The sequence below is a fragment of the Dendropsophus ebraccatus genome, chromosome 13 (assembly GCF_027789765.1).
Source record: "Dendropsophus ebraccatus isolate aDenEbr1 chromosome 13, aDenEbr1.pat, whole genome shotgun sequence".
In the NCBI taxonomy this organism is placed as follows: Eukaryota; Metazoa; Chordata; class Amphibia; order Anura; family Hylidae; genus Dendropsophus; species Dendropsophus ebraccatus.
This window is the reverse complement of record NC_091466.1, coordinates 52790674-52816814: the sequence shown is the minus strand read 5'-3', so window position 1 is coordinate 52816814 and position 26141 is coordinate 52790674. Positions and strand designations below refer to the sequence as shown.

Genomic DNA, 26141 nt, shown 5'->3' with positions numbered 1-26141 from the left:
GGATAACGGTTGTTGTTTAACCCCTTAGCGACCCATGACGTATCTGATACGTCATGGCGCCGCGGGGGGTGTTCAGAGCGGGGTCCCGCCGGGACCCCGCTCTGAATGGCGCTGATCCCGGCTGACACGTGCAGCCGGGCAGTGCCTCTGTTACCCGTTGCCGCGCCGGCTAATTAAGCACTTCAATGCAGCTGTCAAACCTGACAGCTGCATTGAAGTGCTTTATGCACACAATCCCTGGTGTCTAGTGGGTCGGATCTCCCCCCCGCGATGCGATCGCGGGGGGGAGATCCGTTCTTCTGCCCGTGTCGGGCCTCAGCATCGGAATGACGCTGATCCCGGCTCGGCAATAGATTGCTATGGCCTGCAGCAGGCCATAGCAATCTATGACCGATCTGATGGATCTTTGCTGTGTATATACACAGCATTGATCTCTATGAGAGATCAATGCTGTTTGTATACAAGTCCCCCAGGGGGGCTTCTAGTCCATGTAAAAAAAAAAGTAAAAAAGTGTTTTTATTAATAATAAAAATCCCCTCCCCTAATAAAAGTCCAAATCACCCCCCTTTTCCCATTTTATAAATATAAATTAATAAATAAATAAATAAATAAACATATTTAGTATCGCCGCGCGCGTAATCGCCCGAACTATTAATTAATCACATTCCTGATCTCGCACGGTAATCGGCGTCAGCGCAAAAAAATTCCAAAGTGCAAAATTGCGCATTTTTGGTCGCATCAAATCCAGAAAAAATGTAATAAAAAACGATCAAAAAGTCGTATATGCGCAACCAAGGTACCGATAGAAAGAACACATCATGGCGCAAAAACTGACACCTCACACAGCCCCATAGACCAAAGGATAAAAGCGCTATAAGCCTGGGAATGGAGCGATTTTAAGGAACGTATATTTGTTAACAATGGTTTGAATTTTTTACAGGCCATCCGATACAATATAAGTTATACATGTTATATATCATAGTAATCGTAACGACTTGAGGAACATATATAACAAGTCAGTTTTACCATAGGACGGACGGTGTAAATGCAAAACTCCCCGAAATCAAAACAAATTCGTTTTTTTTTTCAATTTGACAGCGCAAATGATTTTTTTACGGTTTCGCAGCATATGTTATGGAAAAATAATGCCTGTCATTACAAAGTACAATTGGTTTCGCAAAAAATAAGCGCTCATATACGTCTCTAGGTGAAAAAATGCAAGCGCTATGGACTTTTAAACTTAAAATGGAATAAGCAAAAGCGCAAAAACGAAAATAGGCTTTGACCTTAAGGGGTTAAAGTAGTCGTCAAATTAATGTTCAGGACATTTATGAGCGGCTGTTATTTAGCAAGCAATGGCTATTATTTTAAGTTTTTTTTTTTTATGATCTTTTCAACAAAAATCAATGGATCTTTAAAAATAGCAACACCCAAAAGGATGTTGAGCGTGGCTATTAGTCTACCTTAATGATGGCCGCCAAAGTATGTAAAACAACGGCCGTTCTCTTAAGTATCAAATCTGTTGAAAATTGTTGTGTGAACATAGCCTAAGTATGGATAAATTAAATTCCCCGTTGACAGAAATTTTTTTAAAATTTTGAAGGTATTTTTTAACTAGTTTACTACCAGACAGCTCTAGTGGTGGTTTATCTCTCTGAGAACATAAGGGTCAGGTGGCTGAACTTCGAAGTGAGTTGGAAGACACCCCCTATACATTAGACAGTCTACAGATCCCACAGAAAGCACCAGGTTTGGTCTACTTTGTATATAGAAGATTATGACTCTAAAGATTTTGGAACGAACCAAATTTGAAGTCTGCCAAAAATTTAGATGCATAGACACTCAGAATACATATTAAGAATAATCCCCCGGTCTACAGTATATGTAACCCACATGAAAGTGTTTCACACAAGTAATGCGTCCATATGTGTAATATAAGGCTATGGTCACATATTGTATGGTCACGGAACGGCCGGTGTCAGATAAGATCTTTAGCGCCGGTGAGTTCTGATGCGGGCGCATCCGTGTGCACCCGCATCAGCACTCCCCACTGCACACAATGGAGCATGTGCACTCACAGGTTCTCTGCGGCCGCTATTCAATGAATAGTGGCCTGCAAAAAACTGACATATAAGTTTTTTGCGGGGCCGCTAGAGATCCCGGCCGGAGCATATACTATGTGTATAAGCTCCGGCCGGGATTCCATAGACGGCAACGTAACGTATATTTTCATATTAATCACGGCCATTGTTGCAATCGGCAACAACGGTTGTACTTTTACGAAAATATGTGTTGTGTGAACATAGCTTAATAATAAAAGTCAACGGGAAATTGGCGCACTCTGTATGAAACAATTGATTGTGACCTTCCAAATAGTGCACATGATCACTACTCCTGTACATACTGAGCAGCACTTTTCCCATATCTAGAATATATTCACATATATATATATATATATATATATATATATTGCTTTCCAAGAGTTTTGATTTGATTTGGAACTAAAAATCTTTCTCAGGTGAAAGTGTATTGAGAGAACTCTGCAACCTTTTGTATTACTAAATTTTAGGTCTATACTATCCAAACAGCACCTCAAGTACTTCCTGTGTGCGCTCTTTTTATTTATTCTTTTTAAGTAATTTACAAATCTGTATAACTTTCCGCCACCAGTTTAATTTTTTTTCCCCTGGAGTACCCCTTTAAGGACCCCTATATAAATATGTGGTCCAGCTGTTGGGGCTAGTAACGTAGAGCACAATGTAGCCTTCCATTAATTATGGTGCTGGGTTTGTCCACTTAAAAAAGGGCCTGGAGTTTATGACTTTTTATATGTTTTTTGTTTGTTTTTTTGTCACTGAACCTGGAGGCACTGCAATGCCAAGTGAATGCCTGGAGAGGACAGAGCAAGCTCATTTTCTATCTCCCTGTTCTAAAAATCCTTGTAATATATGGTCCTCAAAAAGGGGACGTATCAGATATTAAACTGATAAGAACAGATACCACACATGATCTTAGCCAAATGTCAGAGAAGCCATGTCTTCTTTAGGGTGTCTGCCTTTAGGGTACTATTACACAGAACGATAATCGGCCCGATTCTGCCAATTATCCCTCCGTGTAATAAATACAACGATCAGTCCATGACAACGATCATTGGCTGATCGTTGATATAGGTTTGAACCTATAATTGTCGGGCGATTGACGATATACATTACCTATCCAGGCTGCAGGGCTCCTCTTGCGGTCTTCTCCCTGGGCCTCACGCGCTCCAACTTCAGAGCTGACCCGGGGAGAAGACTGCAAGAGGAGCCCTGCAGCTTGGACAGGTAATGTATATAGTAAAAGCAAGGGCTGCAAGGACATCGGTAACGATGTCCCTGCAGCCCTTGTTAAACAATAATGGGGCCGTGTAATAGGCCCAGTAAACGAGCGCTGATCTAGCAAATCGGCGCTCATTTACAATTATTATCAGGCTTTCATTGGCCCGTGTAATAGTACCCTAACTCTCTCCCCTTATCTACTTTCTTGATCATTAAACAGAACCTCTAGAGAGGAAAGTCTTCTATAGGTTTTTACTAGCCAGTATAAGGGGTAATGGAGCCCAGCAAGGCCATATAACAGCTGTATAGTATTCCTCTATGATATGTATGCACTTGGTTGATGTGTCAAAGATGTATGCATTGGGGGAAGACCCTGACATGTACATCCTATGTATACTTATGACACATACTACATATTGGTATGTCATACATTGGGTAACATAGTAAAGCTACATATACTTTGCAGTATATATTCTTTTGCTGCATCTGGCACAATGGAATAGCACAGAGGACTACTTTATTCCATCCAGCAGAACCCCCTGCATACTCCTCAAACTGAGAAATGAAAATGAAAGACTTTTGGCCTTTGTGGAGCCTATAGTGGTCTATGGATCCGTTTGATGTTTGTGCACTTACATTGAGCGGATCCTGTTGTACACTACATAACGCAGCGTAAAATTAGTCTTAACTAGTCTTTTTCTCCTAGGAGAAAAAAAAAATCAGACTTCGGTCTTGGGAGAGGTCTTCTTCTACTGTTTCTGTGTCACTTGATGACCAAGACGGCCACATAATGTAAGTCTATGAGTCCGTCTTGCTCACACAGGCACAGAGTGGGGTAAGAGCTATGTGGTGACACACGTCTCTCCCCATTCCTTCTCCTGATTGGTCATGGTCAGGACACTCAGACCCCGACTGACAACAACATTTGACAAGTCCCTAGGATATATCATTAATATTTCTGTAGATGTATGCTTTAAGTTTGATCAAGGCTTTTTTCCTACTAACATCCTAATGAATAGTGTAATCTTTAGCTAACATTGCAAAATTGAAGATATGTGCAGAACTTTAGGAATGTAATTACAGATAACGATAAGATGTCACAGGTCAATTATTTGAAATTTTTCTGGCTGGTTTCAAACTTTGACATTTGTATCTGACCATTAATAGTTTTATGATGTCAGTTAGAGATGAGCAATAGTTATCCGGCGAATCAAAATTCACTGTTAATTTGCTTCGTTCTGCTAAGCAAATTCCCAGGTATATCACAAAAAAAAAAATTCGACTGTGTATGCTGTCTGGAACGTCACTGGGTGGGAGAAAGGGATTAACCATAATTCCTAGTGCCCGTCCAATCAGCTGCAGGGCCAGCTGTGATGTCAGCTGGGCACTGTAAACTCCTATTGAGGTATATCAATTTACTGGGATCAGTGAATGGAGCATGCGCCTTAAATAATCAGTGCTTGCACTTCACGCCTAATGTGTTATACAAGTTGCGTTTCATTCCATTGGATGATTGACTGGCTGACTGACATTTTTTTTAAATAGTGATTTTCCAATTTTTGACATGCGTTAACAAATTCGTCCTTCTGTCCCAGTGCAGTAGATACTCTAGTTTGGCTGTTTTATTGAAATCCGTTAAGGTTCAATTTGCGAATATTAACAAATTTGACCCAAAATTTGCGATTTTTTTTTTTTTTCTAAAATGTAGCTACACTTTCCTCCACCTATGACTCCTATGCCTTTATGGACCTTGCTTTGTGCATTGTGACACCAAAAAGGGATGAACCCAAACTGTTTCCAAATGGTTAGAGGTATAGAATTGTCCAAAATGTCACCGTACTCTATGCTGAAGTATTAACTCCTTCCTGCATATGGATGTGCCGCCACGTCCATTTTAAACCTCCATTCCCGCATATGGATGTTCCGAGACAGAAGCCGTGCCCATGCCACCAGTGGCGGATCCTAGCTGGGTGCCTGCCGCAACTGTTGGGACCAGAATCGGGTTATAATCAGTTAACCCTATAGTGCGATACAGTGCACAAAGCATCTCCCTCTGTTCACCATTGGGTGTCAGTGAAGCGATTGTGGTGCAAGTCCTGATGGTAGCCATGACAACCGGAGGCCTCACTAAGGCCTTAGATGTCATAACTACTGAAGCCAATCAGACTTTGCTCTAAGGCTGTACCTGAGTAAAAAAAAAAATAAGCAGCACCAGTTGATCAATAGGCCGGTTAGGTCAGCAGGATGCAAGCTAGCAGTCCACAATACTAGTTAGTGAACATAAATATAGCAAAAGATTCCAAAATTTTCAACATACAATGGTTCTTTCTGGACCATCGTAACTTGAGACATGCGGCTCATGTGAATAACTAAATGATCGACCTATAAAAATGCCCATTTTACTGGTAAAACCCCAGTATTAGTGAAGTGCATGCAGTGACTGGATAGTATCTCCTCCCTACAGTACAGTGTGATACTACATGTCCTGTACTGCTCTTCACCTGGGCCAGGATGAGTTTCTCCTTTGGGCACCAGGTGAGGGCGGCTCCATTTTATATTTCTGGGATCCTGTGTGATCTGTACAAGACCCACAAAATGCTTCAGTCCTCTACATAGAAAGTAATGTACAGTCTCCAGTAGCTCTATCTGACTGTTGTATGTAAGGACTTATTTTTGGAATGATATTCTGAACCAATTACCAGTTTTCCATAAAGTTTTGGTCTCAATATAAAATATTTTTAACACACAATTGTCGTCCTGGAAACAATTAATATTGTCATTTGAGGGACCATTGTATTGTACTTGACCATGCAATAAACGTTTTGATTATTTTATTACTGGATGCTGTTGGATTTTGATCAGCTATACCTGTCAGTTTATCACTGACAGGCATATTACACTGCAATGCAAGTAAAGTCAAAGTCAAGTCCCCTAGTGGAACAGGAAAATAACATGTGAAAGTACAAAAAACCACTACAAATAAATAAAACACATAGGGGGACATTTATTAAGGCTGGTTTTACATATGACCGGCGGTGCGGCGGCGCTTCCCTCCGACGCAGGAGAAAAGTGCCGGAGGGAAACGCGTCATTAAACTGATCCCATTGTTTTCAATGGGACTGTTCAAAACGTGCAGCGGGGAAATAGTGCCCGCCGCATCGCCGGACCGTTGGTGCGTTAGGACATATCTTGCAGCGTCCTGCCGCTCCGGCGATGCGGCGCCGCATCCATTCAAACAAATAGAGCGCCGGATGCCTCGCTGGGCAGGACGCATGCATATACATCCCGTCCGGCTCTGGCTTGTGGCGTCCAGCCAAAGAGTAGCGCCCTGCCAGCCCACAGTGATATATAGCCCCCCCTGTGGCTCCCCCAGTAGTAGATAGCCCCCCTGTGGCTTCCCCAGTAGTAGATAGCCCCCCTGTGGCTCCCCCAGTAGTAGATAGCCCCCCTGTGGCTCCCCCAGTAGTAGATAGCCCCCCTGTGGCTCCCCCAGTAGTAGATAGCCCCCCTGTGGCTCCCCCAGTAGTAGATAGCCCCCCTGTGGCTCCCCCAGTAGTAGATAGCCTCCCTGTGGCTCCCCCAGTAGTAGATAGCCCCCCCATGTGAGCTCCCTCCATTAGAATATAGCCCCCTATGTGAGCTCCCTCTATTAGTATATAGCCCCCATGTGAGCTCCCTCCATTAATGTATAGTCCCCCACCCCATGTGCTCTCCACCATTAGTATATAGCCCCCTGTGCGCACTGATTGGCTGAGCGGGATGTCAGGGGGCTGCCACTATATTGGGATTTTAGGTTTTCACGCTGCGAGGACCTAAAAATCCCATTGAAAATGACAGGAAAACATAGGGGAAAAAAATGACAACTGATGAGAGCAAAGTGTGACAACTGATGGGAACTGATGGAAAATGATGGTTTTTAATGAAAAAAAGGATAGACTGATGACAACTGATGCATTTTTGGCATCAGTTGTGACATCAGTTGTGGTCAGTTTTTAGAGAAAAATCGCAACTGACGCCAACTTATATATGTAAACCCAGAGTCTTGCGTTTTTTGCGCAGGGGTATAAAATGTTCCTGCAGTGCTGACGGTTTGAAGATTTATGTGGAGGCACAGTGCCTCTACATAAATCCCATGTCCATCAGTGTGCGCACGGAGGGAAACCTACACCAGCTCAGAGATGGCTTAGTTTTCCGATGGAAAAATTATGAATCCAGCAAACCCGGAGTCCGAGGCTCCCATTCCGCCCCCACAGGCGTTTGCAAATAAATGTATTCGCATCTGCACATTTAATGCCAAAAAATGACACTTTTCAGCATGATAAATCCCCCCCCCCCATAATCCCCATGTCCCCCCCAAATGGGGTTCTATGCTAAAATTAGACTGGTCCTGAAGGGGTTAAGATCTCTCTTCAATGGAACTATGGGGGTCAGGCTGACCCCTTAAAACAACCCTATAGCATTATTCCTCCTTTCCAAACAGCTGGCACAATGCAGTCAGACAGGTAATGCTATGTTGGCACTCAACAAATCCAGACTTCAATCACTAGATAGAGAAGCGTGATTCACTTCTCCACAGAACACGTTTCCTCTGCTCCAGAGTGCCAGTGTGCTTTACACTCCATCTTACGATTGGTACTGTGCTTGGTGATGTAAAAGGCTTGCATGCAGCTGCTCAACCATGGACACCCATAACATGAAGGCACAGCTTTGTGCTGATTTTAATGCCAGATGAAACTTGGTCTCTGCAGTTATGAAGTCAACAGAGAGCATTGCCGACTTTAATTCACTATGCTGCTTGGCACTGGTAACCCTGCTCTGTAACTTTACATAGTACACTTCTCAATAATACTACTCAACATTGATTGTGCTATAGAAGCTGAGAAATTTCAAAAGCTTATTTGTTGTAGCCATGGCTCTATCCTATTACAGTACCTAAATACTAGTAGTGAGCTCTTTAGAGAGATCCATTTATTGGCTTTGTTGGTAAATATAGCTCCTACAAATGGCCCTTCTTCCATGTAACTCTAGTCCATAAGTATATATATATATATATATATATATATATATATATATATATATATATAAAACAAAACAAAATGCTAGACAAGTAATTCACCAGTCATTACTTACAAAATAATTTAAGCTTTATTAACACATAATACCATTAAAATAAACATAAAATCAATAGGTCACAAGAAGCGGTGCCTAACAAAAAATATTTAATATATATGTATGTAGCAAAAATGGGATGGCAACAGTGGAAAAAGTAACAGCACGATAAATAATAGGTTAGTCAGAGTACAAATATATGCTTCTGTGTTTTCTTGTGCCTTATATTAATTAAGAGGCACCCTGTCTTATTTTCGAGGGAGGTGAGCGGCACGGGACAAGCACGGGGAGGGAGAGAGGTGAGCGGCACCAGAAAGAGCATGGGGAGGGAGGTGAGCGGCCCTGGACAAGCACAGGAGAGGGAGGGGGTGAGCGGCAGAGGGTGGTGGTGGACAGCCTTACTTGTGGGGGGCGCCCTACTTTCGGGGGGGACGCCTTACTTTAGGATGGTTGTTAGACTAGTTGGGGTGTCTTATTTTAGGAGGATGTCTTTGGAGGATTTTAGGAAGATGTTCACATTTAGTAAAACACCGGCTGTTCTGTGACCCGGCCGGATCACAGAACGGCCGGTGTTGCTGACGATCATCCCGGCCGGTACTGCAGTACCGGCCGGATGATCTTCACTACTAATGAATTTGGATGCACCCATGTGCGCCTGCATCCGAATTTCCCGCTGCACACGATGGAGCGTGTGGCTGGAACTGACATGTTCCCTGACAGGCCCTCTGCAGCCGCAGAAAACTCACGTCAGTTATTTGCGGCGCCGCTAGCGATCCTGGCTGGGGCGTATACTATGTGTATACACTCCGGCCGGGTTTCCCTCTAACTGCACTGCACAAAGGTGGTGTATTAATCATGGCTATTGTTGCACATCGGCAACAACGGCCGTGATTAATACATAACTTACTTTGTTCGAACATAATGCTCTACAGATCACTTTTCAGTTGCCTGTTAGTTTAGTTTTAGGCTGAGTGCCAAGATTGGAGACCACAACATTTTAGGATTATTTTAAAATATAGATGGTAAAATTATTTTATCTGGGGGGGGGGGGGGAATCACAAAAAATTCTTTAAGGGTACGTTTACACCTACCGGATCTGCAGCGGATTTTACACTGCGAGTTAGCAGCAAAATCTGCTGCAGATCCAGTAGTGTGAAGGTGAATGAGTCCCATACACGCTGCAGATCTGCTGCGTGTATGGGACCCGGCCCCTTTAACCCCCGAACCGCCGGACACCCACTCGCCTTCAGCCCGCAGCCCCTTTAACCCCCCGGCCGCCCGCTCGCAGCCCCCAGCCCCGGCCCCCGAGCATACTTTACCTGCTCGGTGCCGTGGCTTGATTGAGGCTCCTGGCTCCCCTCTCTCCTTTTTAGCCAATCAAGGTTGCCGTGCACTGATTGGCTGAAGAGGAGCGAGGGGAGACAGAAGCGTCACACAGCCGCGGTGCCGAGCAGGTAATGTATGCTCGTGGCCGGGGCTGAGGGCGGGCGGCCGGGGCTGAGGGCGGGCGGCCGGGGGGGTTAAAGGGGCTGCGGGCTGAGGGCGAGCAGGCGTCCGGCGGTTCAGGGGTTAACCCTTAGACGACCCAGGGCATATAGTTACGCCATGGAAGTCTGTCCCCAGATGACCTAGGGCGTAACTATACGTCCTGGGTGTTTCTCCGGCTATGAAGCGTGCTCCGGAGCGGAGCGTGCTTCATAGCAGGTGGGACCTCACCGGTAATGACACGATGCAGCGATCGCGCTGCCGCGTGTCATTAACTCCTTAAACGCCGTGGCGTTTAAGTGTAAGTGACAGGGGGAGTTCCCTGTAACTTACCGATCGGGACCTCCGCAGTGTGACTGTGGGGGTCCCGATCGTTAAAACGGACCGCCGGAGGACTCTCACCTGTCTCCGTGCGGTCCGATCGGCAATCTGCTGCACTAAGCCTGCACAGGCAGGCTCAAGGAGCAGATCGCCGATAACACTGATCAATGCTATGCCTATGGCATAGCAATGATCAGTGTATAAAATCAAAGTACTGTATGTGAAAGTCCCCCAAAGGGACTTCAAATGTGTAACACACTACCCCAAAACCCCTCCCCCAATAAAAGTCTAAATCACCCCACTTTCCCATTATATAAATAAAACATATAAAAATAAATAAACAAATAAACATATAATATACCGTAGCGTGCATAATTGTCTGATCTATTAAAATATAACAAGCGTCATTGCGAACGGTAAACGGCGTACACGAAAAGAGGGAAAAAAGTGCGCAGATTACCGATTTAATGTTGCATTATATATATAAAAAAATTAATAAAAAGTGATCAAAACGTCCAATCTTCACAAATATGGTATTAATAAAAACTAGAGATCATGGCGGAAAAAATGACACCCCATACAGCCCCGTAGGTGAAAAAATAAAACTGTTATAAGCGTCACAATAGGGCCATTATATTTATAATTAATTGCCAAAAAAAAGGATTTCATTTTTAAAAAAATATATATAACATTAGAGAATCTGTGTAACCTGCATATGGTTGTGTTCGGGCTGACCTATAGAATAATTGTATCATGTCGCTGTTACCATATAGTGCATTACGTAGACACAGGAACCCCCCAAACGTTACCATATTGCATTCTTTTTTACGATTTCACCAATTTATATCTTCATAAATAATATATTTGGGATTTCATCATACATGTTATGGTAAAATGAAAGACGCCATTACAAAGTACATCTATTCCTGTAAAAAACAAGACCTTACATGGCTTGTAGATAGAAAACTGAGAGTGCTAGAGCTCTTAGAAGGGGAGCAGGGAAAAACGAAAACACTAAGATCAAAATTTGCGCGGTCCACTGGGTCATTTTGGGCCTGGTCCTCAAAGGGTTAAAGGAGCCGGGTCCCATACCCGCAGCGTGCAATCCGCTGCGGGTCCAGTACGTGTGAGCGTACCCTAAAAATACATTTTGCATAAAAACTTCACTTTTCAGGGGATGCACACCTTTTGTTAAAAGGGTAGTCTAGCTATATAAATGTGGGTTTTTTGTTTGTTTGTTTTTTTCAAATAAACTGGTTTCAGAAAGTTATGTAGATTTGTAGTTTACTTTTATTTAAAAATCTCAAGTCTTCAATTCAGTCAAATTCCCATAGAAAACATGTCAAGGACAGAGGTGGCAGCAGAGAGCACTGTGTCAGACTGGAAAGAATATACCACTTCCTGCAGGATATGCAGCAGCTGATAAGTATTGGAAAACTTGAGATTTTGAAATAGAAGTAAATTACAAATCTATATAACTTTCTGACCCCAAAGAAGTACTCCTTTAAGTTCAGGTATATGTGCGGCTATCCATCAGCAGCATTATTAAGTGTATCACAGTTTTGCATGCAGGAAGGTCGCTTTCTATTCACATGAAAACACTACCCATCTGCTCTACGCCCTAACCACTTCACAATTAAGAACGGTAAAAAGACAAATTTTTGCACATACCTGGGTAGAATTCTGGGACTTTTTGACAGTCTATGCCGGACACAGACCTAATTCAACCACCTCCCCAATATATATTCCCATATCAAATTATACAGGAGGAGATATTATGGATACATATGCCCTGCAAACTGCCTAGAAAGCTGAATTCATGGGATGACATCTTCCTTATACTTGTTAGCATTCTTCATTACATAACTGTTTTGTCTGGGGATATGTTCTTAGATTACTATTGGGTGGAGGTTACATTTACTTTTCATGCAAGTTCATTGTTATCCTCAGAGACCATTCAAAGCAACATTTATCCTAAAGTGCCCTCTACTGGTGTTACTGGAGTACTACAAGTTTGAATGACTATATTATAGAAGATTTGCTGTTATATATTACATATCCGCTAACATATTCAGCAGCTTGTTGTCACTAGTCCTTGTGCCCGTTGGGGCTCACAATCTAAATTTTAAATGAATCTATAAATGACTGACGTATAAGTGTAACCTTGAGTATGTAGAGGAAAGCCACACAATCATAGAAAACCCATACAAACCCCACGCAGGTATTGTTCTTAATCATATTTGGACACAAACCTAAATAATTAACTCTTTTTTTTATTCATTTAACCCCCTAATGATCAAAGATCATTGCTGCACGGATGTCTCGCTCGCAATGAAGCAGCGTTCTCCTCCCCGCCTTCTCAGAACCATAAATCTTTTATTTTTCCACCTATCAGGGCTGGTTGGGGTGTCATTTTTTGCACCATGATCTTTAGGTTTTATTGGTATCATATTGGGGTTAAAGAAAATTTTTGACCACTTTTTATTTGTTATATATAAATCCTGGTGTTTTTCTCCTCTTTTCATTTATGCCGTTAACCACACAGGAAAAATATTGTGATGTTTCAATAGATCTGACAATTCCACATGTTGCGAAATACAATATGTTTATTTATTTATTTATTTATATTTACAGGAGATCATTTAAACTTTTATTGCGGGTTTATTATTAAGGGGATTTTTTTATATATTTTTTTTAAATCCTTTTTTCAAATCCTTTTTTACACTTAAATATGCAATCAATAGATTGCATATACTGTACTAATCAATGCTATGCCATTGTATAGCACTGATCAGTACTATTGGCGATCTTTTCAGAGAGCCTGACTGAGGGCAGAAGATGGCCGAAATAAGGAGAATTCCTCCAACTGTCAGTGCATGCTTAGGGGGTCCCTCTCAGCAAGTGATAGATGCTTATCTTGTCTTGAATCACTGCGATCACTATAGATTGTAGCGTTTTAGGGGTTAATGAAAGGCAGCTACATGATTGCAGCTGCCTGTCATTAACTCCGGCGCTGAGGACACTATAATGATATTATGCTCACATGATGCAGCCCCGCACACATTAAAAGCCCCTTCGCGGCAGGAACATCTATGTACCTTCCTACTGCACGGGGCATGTGCAATAGCAACGTATATAGCCGTATCCCAGTCATGAAGGGAAAAAAACACAACAACAAAAGAACGTTTATCAAAGGATGTAAAATTTAGGCTGGTGCAAACTGCCCACAGCAACCAATCACAGCTCAGCTTTCAGCTCTGGTGACCTGTGGGCAATTTGCACCAGTCTAAATTTTACACCCATTGATAAATCTCCCCCTATGTTTTAAATAAAATAAATAAAAAAAATTAAAACACAGATACTTTTCAGATTGTTAGATTTTTTTCAGGATTTTAGAATTAGGTGGAATCTTCTTTATAAATGGCTGTCTAAAATCAACTATATTTTGTATGTAGGGCTTATTTTATCATGCTGTTTTTTTTTTTTTTGCAATCATAGGATACTTGTAATGTTATTCCACATGTGTCAAATGACATAACAAGTTATTGGGGGAAGATCAGCAAAAATATGCACATTTTTGCACAAACCACCTGGTTTTTGCAAATCTTTGTGACCTTCTGCCATTCTATTTCATGCTCACTTAATGGGCAGATGGGGGGGGGGGGGGCTGCCATCTTGCCTGAACAGACATAGACACAATAGTCTGCACCAGACCCTATTCACTAGAATGGGAGCATTTTCCAGGCATGCTCTGTGACCTGTGAAGAGGTCATTCTACAGAGAGATGGAGGAAGAGCTGGGAGCTTCAACTATTGGGCATGGTGTCATATCTATGTACTAATATCACCTTTCACTATAATTCTGTCTGCTATAATGTGAGGACAGTCAGGACACACTGTGTATCCAGTGAGGACACAGCTGGAAAGTCCCCTGTGCATAACAAGAAGTTTCATTTTAAAGGAATTATCCAGGATTTGAAAAACCATTACATTCTTCATATGTACCGACCATGCATCACACAAAATAATAAAGTTTATACATTACCTCTCCACACTCCGCGGTGTCTTCCTGGCTTCTCCCCGTTCCCCGCAGCCATAGTGCAACTTCAGAGCCGGTCTCTGAAGTGACAGGCTCTCAGCCAATCACTGGCCGGAAAGGGACCGCCACAGCCAGTGATTGGCTGAGCAGCTTGTCATCTTAGAGACTGGCTCTGAAGTTCACCGGCGGCAGCACGGAGCCAGGATGACACCAAGGAGCGTAGAGAGGGCTGCACGGACATCACTAATGATATATATACAGCTTTTGCTGCACGATTATCCGGCCGTGTAATAGGCCCAGTGAATAAACGTTGATCTAGCAGATCAGCGCTCACTTACATTTCAGCCCTTAGACTGAGGGGTATAAGTAATATGCCGAACGTCTAGTGCCTTGCAAGTCTACCTTTCCAACTCCACACAACTGCTGAGCAGGTAATTTACCCCAGCTGTGACTTAAGTAGTACAATAACAAAAAAGAAGATGCATGAAGAAACAAAACACAATGAAAAAAAAAAAACAAGACCAAAAGGAACCAGCTGAGGGTTACTTCAGTGGAGTCTGAGGGAAGGAAGAGGGAGCTCAGAGGACTAAAGGGATAGGAAGGGGTAAGAGGAAGTAGGGAAACCAGCCTATTGGCCAGGGTTTGGGTGGAAAAATAGGAGGGTGGATGTGCAGTCAGTTTGCATTCTCCATATATAGTGAGGTGCCCTCCATAACTTATATTCACACAGGTGATACAGGACCTCTATGTAGGTAGTCTTCCCCTTGTAGGTAGTTTGCCCCATGTAAGTAGGACCCTCTCGACAAGATAAAAAAAAAAAAAAAACACATACTCACCTTCTCTCAGCATCCACTCTCACTTTTAGATCACAGGCAGCTTCTTCCTCCAGTCACTAAAGACCAAGATCTCTCTCTTCTGTAACATATCTACGTATGCCTGTAGATTTCAACCGCCTGGCACTTCATATTCTTTTCTCGTAGGGTTCCCAATGGTTGTTGGACTCCCAACAATTAGCCACTTATTATCTGTGGATTGGTGATAAAGTTAATTCTTGGAATAATCACTTTAAAGGGCATGAGGCACTGACGAAGAAGGTATTTTTTTATCTTAAAGTGTGACTGTCGTTATAACTTTCAAAATCTAAATTAACAGTAGATAAAAAGCAAGTTTGCAATATGCATTCATTATTATTTTTATTTTTTTTTAAGTTATAGCAAACACGACACTTCCTGTTCACTGACTTTTTTTTCCTCAAAAAAACAGGAAACAGTCAGAAAACAGGAAGTCTTGTGTATCCCAGGCAATCGGGGGAAGTCAGTCATGTGATTGACAAAAAAACATTGACCCGTGACTCTCTGTACTGGCCGGAATTCCTGTGTTTAGTCTGTTTTTTTTTTATCAACCAGTACAAATCAGCAAAATCTGCCTTCAGGAGACTGGACCTGGATTTCTGGTAAGTACAGCTTTGTTTTACAGCATGATAACAACAACAAAAAATAATGAATGTATATTGCAAGCTTCCTTTATATCACATCTACTGTTGATTTAGATTTTGAAAGTTATAATGACAGGGACACTTTAAACTAGTAGAGAATTTGCTACCCCGATAAGTATCCCAATTATATATCCCATAGCTAATCTGTATGGAGACTAATGCAATAACTAAACTGAGCTTGAGGTTGATTCCCATGATAATACATTTATATGGTACCTACAAAGGTTCAATTTATAGTGACTGTAATAAAAAAAACTGTACTTTCATTTATAATAGGTAACACCTCAGTAATCATTATGGGTAAATCTTGTCACCCCTTTAAATATAATATTTCTGCAATGACGCTATGGGTGCTGTTTTTCTCGCTTATTAGAGGAGCAGGGGCTATCAGGCTGGAGCCTAACGTGAGTAAAAGTCTGACATTTTATTGGTCTTCATCAGTGACTGGCTTTAGAGCCCTGTGATGCTAAAAGGGGACTTCCAGTACCTGCTTGCGGAAAACTATTTTAGGATAGTTAGATTACTAATGCTGAACAACAAAAGAGTAAAATGCAGCCTATGAATTGATACAAACTCTGATTTTGTGATCAGACCATATTGTGCCATTTCTCATCTGAAAACCTCCCAGATCTTGCTTCCAAAGTCTCTTAGAACTCAATGTTACTGTGAAAGATATTAATTTTTTTTTTTATTAATCCAAGCCCCCCTTTAAATGCAATGCACCATATAAAGGCTCCATTCTCCTATTTTAGTTAAATATAAATAAATTCCTTCTTTTTCCAAAATTACTACAACTTTTCCAGTTGGAGTGAGAATTGCACTTTGAAATAATGTAAGTAGTTACTTTAAAGGGTTGTCTAGGAAAGAAAACACTATTGATGGTCTATTCATAGGCTAAGTGCTGATGCTCGGCTCTCCTTCGACCAGCCATTCGGTGCCTGCACTGCAATGAGAGCAGAGCCAGAACTGCTTCGGGCTGCGTTGTCTGTGTAGCAGCCGCATAGTGTACTTTAACCTCGGCCCCTAATAGGAGCCAAGGCTGGGGTACATCGGCACCACAGATACACAGGGAACAGAGCCAACCGTTTTCTGTTCTATTCTCAATAGAGATGAGCAAAGTGAATCTGGCAAATCAAGATTCGCTGCAAATCGCGCTGTCAATTCATCTTGTTCTGCGTATCAATTTCCCGTTGATTCGTTAAGGAAATTCACACACACAAAAAAAAAAATGGCGGCCGCACACTGGGCGGGAGAAAGGGATTAACTATAATCCCTAGCGCCTGTCCAATGAGCTGCAGGCCCCTCTGTGATGTCAGCTCCTCCCCCTCTATATAAGGCGGTTCGGTAACGGAGATGGCCAGTCGGATGTGTGTGGAGGAGAGAGCAGTATGGCAGCAGGCAGTTACAGCAGAGCAGGGAGAGACTAACAGAGTGATATATGGACAGAGAGGAGAGAAATGGCGGAAATTGGATGACTTGCTAATTGACTTTTTTTAAATTAAGGTTTTCCGCTTTTTGACACTTTTACGACAAAATGTTTTAACAAATTCGTCCTTCTGTAATAGTCCTAGTATTGTAGCTACTATAGTTTTGGCTGTTTTAATGAAATTCGTGAAGATTCAATTCTTGAATCTTAACAGGTTTGACCGAAAATTTGCGAAGCTTGCAAAACAAATTTCCGTCTGCTTCGCTCATCTCTAATTCTCACTGTACTGAACAGCTCATTGGCAGGGGAGCCTGGTGTCGGCACCCCACTGATCTATTATTGATAGGCTATTTTGTGGTAGACTTTTTAACTGTTTTCTCCTAGAAAACTTCTTCAAATTGATCTGCTGCAATGCTGACATATTTTGTGCTCTCAAGGATGACAAATATTGGGGTATGAGAATGAGAGAGTGAGTAGTAAGTCTGAGCACAAGGAATCTATGACAGTACAGAACCTTAACTAAACCAGAGGGGATCAAATGACTCCCTTTTTTTCCTTTTTTTAAGAAATGGTAGTTAAAGATAACGCCTTTAAAGGTGTTGGCCACTTTATAGTAAAACTGTTCAGTGTACAGTTTTAGCCCTTACTGACAGCAGCTCCCTGTGTACCTCATAGAGCTAAAATCAGACTCCGCTCCTCCAGGCTGGGCTGTCCTGCTCTGTGGTGAGTCTGTCCATGAGATGGCTGACATTAAGGAGCATGTGACCATGCCCCGCCCCCTTATGTCCTCCATAGACATATAGAGGCTCAGTAGTGGACACTGGAGGGGGCAGGGCATGGGCACATGCTTCTCCATGTCTACCATCTTATGGACAGGATCACCACAGAGCAGGGTAGCAAGGCCTGGAGAAGAGGAGTTTTATCTCTATGAGGTACACAGGGAGTTGCTGTCAGTATATACAGTGAGTACACTCACTAATACTTTACACTGAACAATTTTACTATAAAGTGGCCCTTTAAGTATATTTTCATAATGTCTTTTTACTAACTTTTTGCCGTAAAATTGTAATCCCCCCCACTGCCAATTCCTCACTGTACAATGTTGGCTTCAGTCAGGAACGCTGTGTCTGCATGAGGTTACTAAGCAAGCACTAAGAGAAGCACATGTAATTGCCTACAGCACGTCCTGTGCTACTAACTTTAAACAGGGGCAAAAAATAAAAACATGACTCTAAATACTTTGTGTTCTGCCAAACCAAAGCTAGAAACTAAGAGCATCTGGAAATTGAATTAAGTAACAAACAGGAGTGGCCCAAAGTTTCCCCTATAAACCGAGGTAGTAAATAATATGTACTGTATAGGTATAAAACATATATGTAAGGAGCTATACCCCAGTGCCCTGTAAATGTGAAGTAAGTCTAAGATGCCCAGCCATCAGCAGCAAAGCCCCGGCCTGCCGCTCTCTCTTGCTGAGATGCATAATTTTGACGTCAGCCCCTGTTCACAAAGCTTTAATGAGTTTCAAGCTGTGGCACCGGGCTTGGGTGAATTCCACACTTTTTTATGGGTAACGTGCCTCTAAAAAACCCAATGCAAACAGTGTGTAATGCTTTTCTAAAGCGGACCAATAATTGCTAGCATATGAAGCGCACTAATTTTATGAGGGCTTCAATGGCATGCGAAAGGACTGATTCATGAAAGCGTCGAGCAACCTTTCAGTGGGTTTTCTGTGAACTGCGCTCGTAAAAAGTGCAGAATGCACCAAAACAGGCGAGTAAATCTCACCGTTTGGATGGTCATTAACAGTGCAAATCTGTGCGCAATGGTGTAATTAATGGCACCGCATTCGGCTGGAAGGAAAAGGTCTATCTCTCCCTCTTACCTGTTCTTGGGACCATTGTAATTTTATTAGTTAGAATTTTCAATTCCCTACAGTTTATTTTTAGCATCACACTTTTTAGCCATTATATATATAGTCATTATATTTATTGGGGCACATTTTAATATTGTCTCCTTCTTTGTTATTCTGACTCGGGGACTAGAGATGGTTGTCTGTCATATCGTGGCAATAGAATCTGAATGGAGAAGTCTGATAGAGTACTAAGGTTTCAGACAATACTTTATATTCTATATTATAATATTATATTAAAGTTTTACAGGTTGCCAATATACCTTCTTGATCAGTTCTTGGTGGTTTTACAAGATCTTTGCTTGAACCTTAAAGGGAACCTGTCACCAAGACAATGCTAGCTATTCTATTACCATCATGTTATAGACCAGGAAGAACCAAGCAGATTGATATATATCTTTGTGGGAAAAGATTCAATATAACTTGTAATATGTTGATTGAAATCCCTGATCATTCTGGGCTAAGGAGTCCAGTGGGAGGTGTCTCTCAGTGGTCTGGACTCTTTAACATGGCAAGATCAAAGATTAATAAGTTATATTGAATCTTTTCCCATAAAGATATATATCAATCCGCTCAGCTCCTTCTGCTCTATAACATGATGCTGATAGCATTTTCATGGTGAGGGGTTCCTTTTATTTACTTACAGTAGGAAAACATTTGTTTTGGTCATGTGATGACCAGCGGATGAAAACATACAATACAAAGCTGAAATACATAAAAACTAAATATTTCTCATATCTGAGAGGTTAGTAAAATTGTATCCAGTTTAGATATACACACCACCTGACTCCCCCTGCAAGACCCCCATTAAAAAAAAACACAATCCAACTCACCTGTCACCCATTCCTAGCATCCTCGTGTCTCCCGTCATGTTCCCGGCACAGGCATCGTGATGCAGAGACACTGCCTGTGGGGGAAGTCCCCGAAGCCTCGGCCATTCCCCTGAAGCTCTCCCGGCAGCCAAGCGTCTCATCGGAGAAGCTCAGAGACACTCGGCTGCTGGGAGAGCTTCAGGAGAATGGCAGAGGCGCCAGAAGTCCTCAAAGACTCTGCAATTTTCCCAAAGCTCTCCCGGCAGCCGAGTGTTTCTGATGAGACGCTCGGCTGCCAGGAGAGTTTCAGGAGAATGGCAGAGGCTTCGGGGACTTCCAGTGCAGGCAGTGTCTCTGCATCAGACTGTCTGTGCTGGGTACACGACAGGAGATGCGCGACTGACGGGAACAGGTGACAGGTGAGTTGAATTGTTTGTTTTTTTTAAAGCGGTCACCGCATACGAGTTAAAAAGTCGCCAGAAAATACGTTTTTGCCTAAAAGAAAAACGTTGTGCGTACAAAGCCATAATTGCTATTATTCTTCATAAAGTGGGAGGGATTTTTCTGCATACAGTAGTTCCCTTTAAAAAAAAAAAAAAAAAGTCCTGGAGAAAACATTTTTATACCCTACGCCCTGTGAAACCAGCTGAGTACATCTTTGAAAATTTGTTTATCAGCAGCAACTTTTTTCCTGACAAACCTAATAGAATTATCAATCAGTCAAGTGACCACCAGATCAATAGACGTCTCTCCATGCAAAGTCATAGACTATTGTACACGGGTTGCTTTAAGGCATTCTTGCATTTTATGCTTTAAGGAATCTGTAGTCTAAAGGCTCCAGACGTAATAATAGGATGTGCTGAGTTTTTATGACTTTTTGCTTGTAATGTTCAAAGTAGAAATAGAATGTTATTTATTAGTAATAGAACATTGGTGAATTTGCATCATGAAGGTTTTCTATGATTCTCATTTCGTCCTAGTACAACAAATTCAGTCATGCAAATCCACCCCCAGCATCTGCAAATTAAAATATCTGCAATATAATCATCAAATGTCTTTGCTGTGATTGGTCATTGAAAAATTGGCTGGTTATGACACATGGACTGTTCAGTTCTAGTTATGGGTAAATTCCAATAGGTTAATTGAAGGGTATTCTCACAAAGGGTGGATACATTTATCAAGGTCTGCGCCTGGACTCCTAACGAAGCTCCCCAAAGGAGCGATATACGCGTGGGGTATAAGTTTACAAATTTTTTCCTTAAAGGTGGTCCACCACAACACATGTCTTTGTATACAATGGCCATTGGGAACCTATGAATGGGATTTAGATACATCTTTACTAGAGATGAGCGAATCGGGTTCGAGTCGATCCGAACCCGAACGTTCGGTATTTGATTAGTGGTGGCTGCTGAACTTGGATAAAGCTCTAAGGTTGTTTGGAAAACATGGATACAGCCAATGACTATATCCATGATTTCCACATAGCCTTAGGGCTTTATCCAACTTCAGCAGCCACCGCTAATCAAATGCCGAAAGTTCGGGTTCGGATCGACTCGAGCATGCTCCAGGTTCGCTCATCTCTAATCTTTACCCAGTGAGTGGGGTGGATGCCTGGTATACAGGATACGGGGTGTACAGGATACGGGGTGTACGGCCATCATCAGAGCTGACCACATGGATACCCTACAATGAAGCTCCAACACTACAAGCGTAACAAGCCCCTGAGGACTAATCGCACAAGAAACGCGTAGGGCTGCAATATCGTGTATGAACGGACTTCTAAAGGGAAGTAAAAAACATATACAACAAATGAAATATCATTTATATGACGTGTGTTTGGAAAGAATACTAAAGAATATTGAAGGGGATAATGATATGAAAGCACCTTAGACACAAGAAAGGACTGTTGCAATACCAATTTGATGTGCAATATGGATGAAAAATAAAGTTTAAACGAGTGCAATCAACTAAGTGCAATAGAGACTGGGTGCAAATGCAAGATAAAAGAGTGCAATAACATCTATGAAATATAAGTGTGCAATACCATATGTGCAATAGGAACTGTGCAATAAGAAGTATGCAATATGTGTCACACACAAAAAATATGATTAAGGACTAAGATGATGGTCGTGAAGATTAATTATTGTTTATATTTTTCCCTGTGTTTTTGGATTTTTAAAAAAAAAGACAAATAAAAGCTATATTTTATTCCTATTAATTCAGTGAATATATGTTATAGAAGGGAATACGAATACTAAATCAAGTACCTGAATTATCAGTGTTCTATACAGGATACTACTATGTATTACTGCTTGTGTGGTTTTTAAGTGATTTTATATTTTATTTGTATGGTCTTTTGTATTGTTACGCCCACTCCCCTCCTCTGGCTTTTTTTTAAAGTTTCTGCCTTGAGCGCCATTTGGGTAAAGAGGGGGCGGGGAGGGACACAGCAATAATTGATATTTGCCAGTGTCTTCCAGCACCTTCTTCCTCCTTCTGCTGAAATGACGCTTCTGGCCACTAGGGTGCACATGGGGCCAATTACTTTTGATTTATAGTGGCAGCTAGAGATGAGCGAACCGGTTTCGGGTTCGGGTTTGGGTTCGAGTTGATCCGAACCCGAACGTTCGGCATTTGATTAGCAGTGGCTGCTGAAGTTGGATAAAGCCCTAAGGCTATGTGGAAAACATGGATATAGTCATTGGCCCCCGCTAATCAAATGCTGATCGTTCGGGTTCGGATCGACCCGAACCCGGTTCGCTCATCTCTAGTGGCAGCTTGTCTCCACCTGCTAATGCCTTCCCAGAGCCACCTGCACCTATTTAAACTAGCTCCACCTGCCCCTCCCTGCTTAAGTGTTGTTGTATTTCTGCATTTTTAAGCAAAGGTGCCTTGCTACTATTCTGTGATTCTCTGTGTATGTTTACCCCTGACTTTTCTTTGGATTATGCCTCTTGCCCGACTCCTGTCTCTGAAGCGGCTTGCCCAGAATATCCTGTCTAACTACGATTTCTCGTCACTGGTACTGCACTGAGTCCCCTGCTGTTGACCCAGCCTGCTGACTATGATTACTTGTCCCTGGTTTCCCGGTGCCTCTGGGACCAGCTGCTGCTCATACTGGGACCACACTTGTGGAGCGACCTGGTGCCCTCTAGCCACAGAAGTCTAGCTTCTAGTCTAAGGGTGGGTTCATACTGAGGAATTCTCGAAATTCTTCTTTCGGCGGATAGCGGAATACGCCGGCCCATAGAATGGTGTCCATGGAGCCGGTGGAAAGGCGCGCGGCCATGCGCGCAGACATACAGCGGAGTTCCGTGGACATTATTCGCGAGAATTCCTCAGTATGAACCCACCCTAAGCCTTTTCCCCATGTCATCATCACAATTTGAGGGAAAATGCCTTCTGGTGGGGGCCCTTCCGCCAGTCCCACCGCTCACCGCCGGCACGAGGAAAGATAAGCTCGTAGTTGTAATCAATTTTCACCATGCCCCTGCCGCTTGCAGGATTTTATAATCCGACAGACTTTTCCTTTAACAACTTATATGGAAAAAAACTGTAAATAGTAAAATATAAAAAGGCAAGCATTCAATATCACTTTATTTCTAACAATGTATATGCTAAACATAAAATATTATTTATTGTGCAATACTGTATATAGAAAAATCCCCCACCCCAAAAAAGGCAGAATCTAATTAGTGTTTAGTTTCCATTACCCCCCATTACCATTTATGCAAAAAAAAAAAAAAAAAAAAATTTGGGGTTGCAAAAAGTAGTAAAATATCAAACACTACATATCCCATAGTAGCATAAGGGTTAAATCCAATGCAAAGAAAAATAGAAAAAAAGTCCCAGAGGGCACTCACCATAAAATCTTTAAACTTTATTTCTTCATTTAAAATTCAGAAGACCAACGATCACGCTTCTACAGACGCAGATTGAACACGAGAAACAGCTGTCATGCTTCCGAGCAGAGTCAGGAGCTGGTTGGTCTTCTGAATTTTAAATGAAGAAATAAAGTTTAAAGATTTTATGGTGAGTGCCCTCTGGGACTTTTTTTCAATTTTTCTTTGCATTGGATTCCACGTAATACAGTCAGTAGTGAGCACCACCATTTATATGCATCATCCAGCATAAAGTGATATGATTACGGACTATACTTTATCTCAGTAGTGCCGGTTTCTGTCTCTATTTTGTCATAGCGTAAGGGTTAAACCTACGTTCTATCAATTGCATTTGCTTTGACTATTCCTGGTTTATCTCCATTTCCATTTTTCCGTCATTTATACATATTTCCAGAACTGTACAAATGATTACCATCTATGACATCATCAGAATTCCTCTTTGCGATCAGATAACTGGTAGGTGAGAATTTCCTCTTACATATATAAAAGAACAGATCAGTGCCCCCATAGGGGTTGTTATAATATTTTATAACTTTCTCGCAGATTTATTTCCTGCCCAAATACCATCATAAATAGAAGCAACAGCTGAGATAAGGAGAAGGCTTATTCTCTTCAATGGGGGCTTATTTCTAAGGCTTTCAAGTGATTCAGAAATTATTCCTTAAAGGAAATAACCACTTCATGTGTAGTCTTGCAGAAAGGCTATGGTATACAGGCAGGGTGTGCTTGGCTACACCTTTATAAGGCTGGGTTCACACTACGTATATTTCAGTCAGTATTGTGGTCCTCATATTGCAACCAAAACCAGAAGTGGATTGAAAACACAGAAAGGATCTGTTCACACAATGGTGAAATTGAGTGGATGGCCGCCATATAACAGTAAATAACGGCCATTATTTCAATATAACAGCCGTTGTTTTAAAATAACAGCAAATATTTGCCATTAATTGCCATTTGCCATCTGTGTTTTTAATCCACTCCTGGTTTTGGTTGCAATATGAGGACCACAATACTGACTGAAATATACGTAGTGTGAACCCAGCCTTATAGCAGACAAGAGACAAGAGAGTGATATAAATAATAAGAGGCCATAGCAAAACCTGACATAGGCTTGTAGCAAAAAGAGTTGGTTAAAAAGGAGGATGATATCAGACTCGAGAGGGATCTATAGAAGCTTTAGGATTGAGTGATGAAATGGCAAATGAACCCTTTTAAGACCCAAAATCAAGGCCAAAATGACCCAGTGGATCGTGCAAATTTTCATTTTTGTGTTTTTGTTTTTTCCTCCTCCCCTTCTTAGAGCTCTAACAGTTTTCTATCTACAGGGCCATGTAAGGGCTTGTTTGTTACAGGAATAGTTGTACTTTGTAATGGCGTCTTTCATCTTACCATAACATGTATGATTGAACCCCAAAATTATTATTTATGAAGATATAAATAGGTGAAATCGTAAAAAAGAATGAAATATGGTAACTTTTGAGGGTTCCTGTGTCTACGTAATGCACTATATGGTAAAAGCGACATGATACTAATACTCTATAGGTCAGCCCGAACACAACCATATGCAGGTTACACAGATTCTGTAATTTTTTTTTTTTTTTTTTATGAAATCCTTTTGGTTTTGCAATAATAAAATGGTCCTATTGAGACCTGCACCCAAACTGGAGAGTGGTGCTGTGTCTGGAAGAAAGTGGCCATGTCTTTGTAGCATTGGATAACCCCTTTCGGTTATGTACTTGGGTCATGAAAACAACATGTATAGATAAAGGGCAACTCCAGCAAAATAAAAAAAAGAATGAATAGCAAATCTCTGGCACTTTCCGATACCAGTTGATTTGAAATATTTTTTTATTAAAAAATCCCAAGTCTTTCGGTACCTATCAGCTGCTGAATGTCCTACATGTCTATGACATAAAACAGCTGATAAGTACTGGAAGGTTTGAGATTTTTTAATAGATGTAAATTACAAATATCTGGCACTTTCTGGCACCAGTTGAGTTAAACAATTTTTTTTTTTAATTAGCTGTAGTTGCCCTTAAAGGGGTTATCCAGCTCTACAAAAACATGGCCACTTTCCCCCTCTTGTTGTCTCCAGATTGGGTTGGGTTTGGAACTCAGTTTTATTGAAGTAAATGGAGCTTAATTGCAAACTGCACCTGAACTAGAGACAAGAGAGGGGGAAAATGTCCATGTTTTTGTAGTACTGGATAACCCCTTTAAGGTTATATTACATGTGCCCAATCAGGGAGATATCCCTTGTATAATAGGGCTAGTGATCAGTAATCTTCTGTGGGCTGCACATGTCTCCGTATAATGGGGGATATGTG

At 41.7% G+C, this 26141-nt stretch overlaps 1 protein-coding gene and 1 non-coding gene across 2 annotated transcripts in view; one reads left to right on the top strand and one right to left on the bottom strand.

Moving 5' to 3' along the window:
• Positions 1-26141, top strand: part of PAX9 (paired box 9) — a 123179-nt gene that overhangs the window by 5603 nt on the left and 91435 nt on the right. The gene's annotated exons all lie outside the window — the stretch shown is intronic.
• On the bottom strand, positions 2845-3035 carry LOC138771613 (U2 spliceosomal RNA). The gene has a single exon (XR_011359660.1). It is a non-coding gene; the product is annotated as a U2 spliceosomal RNA (small nuclear RNA).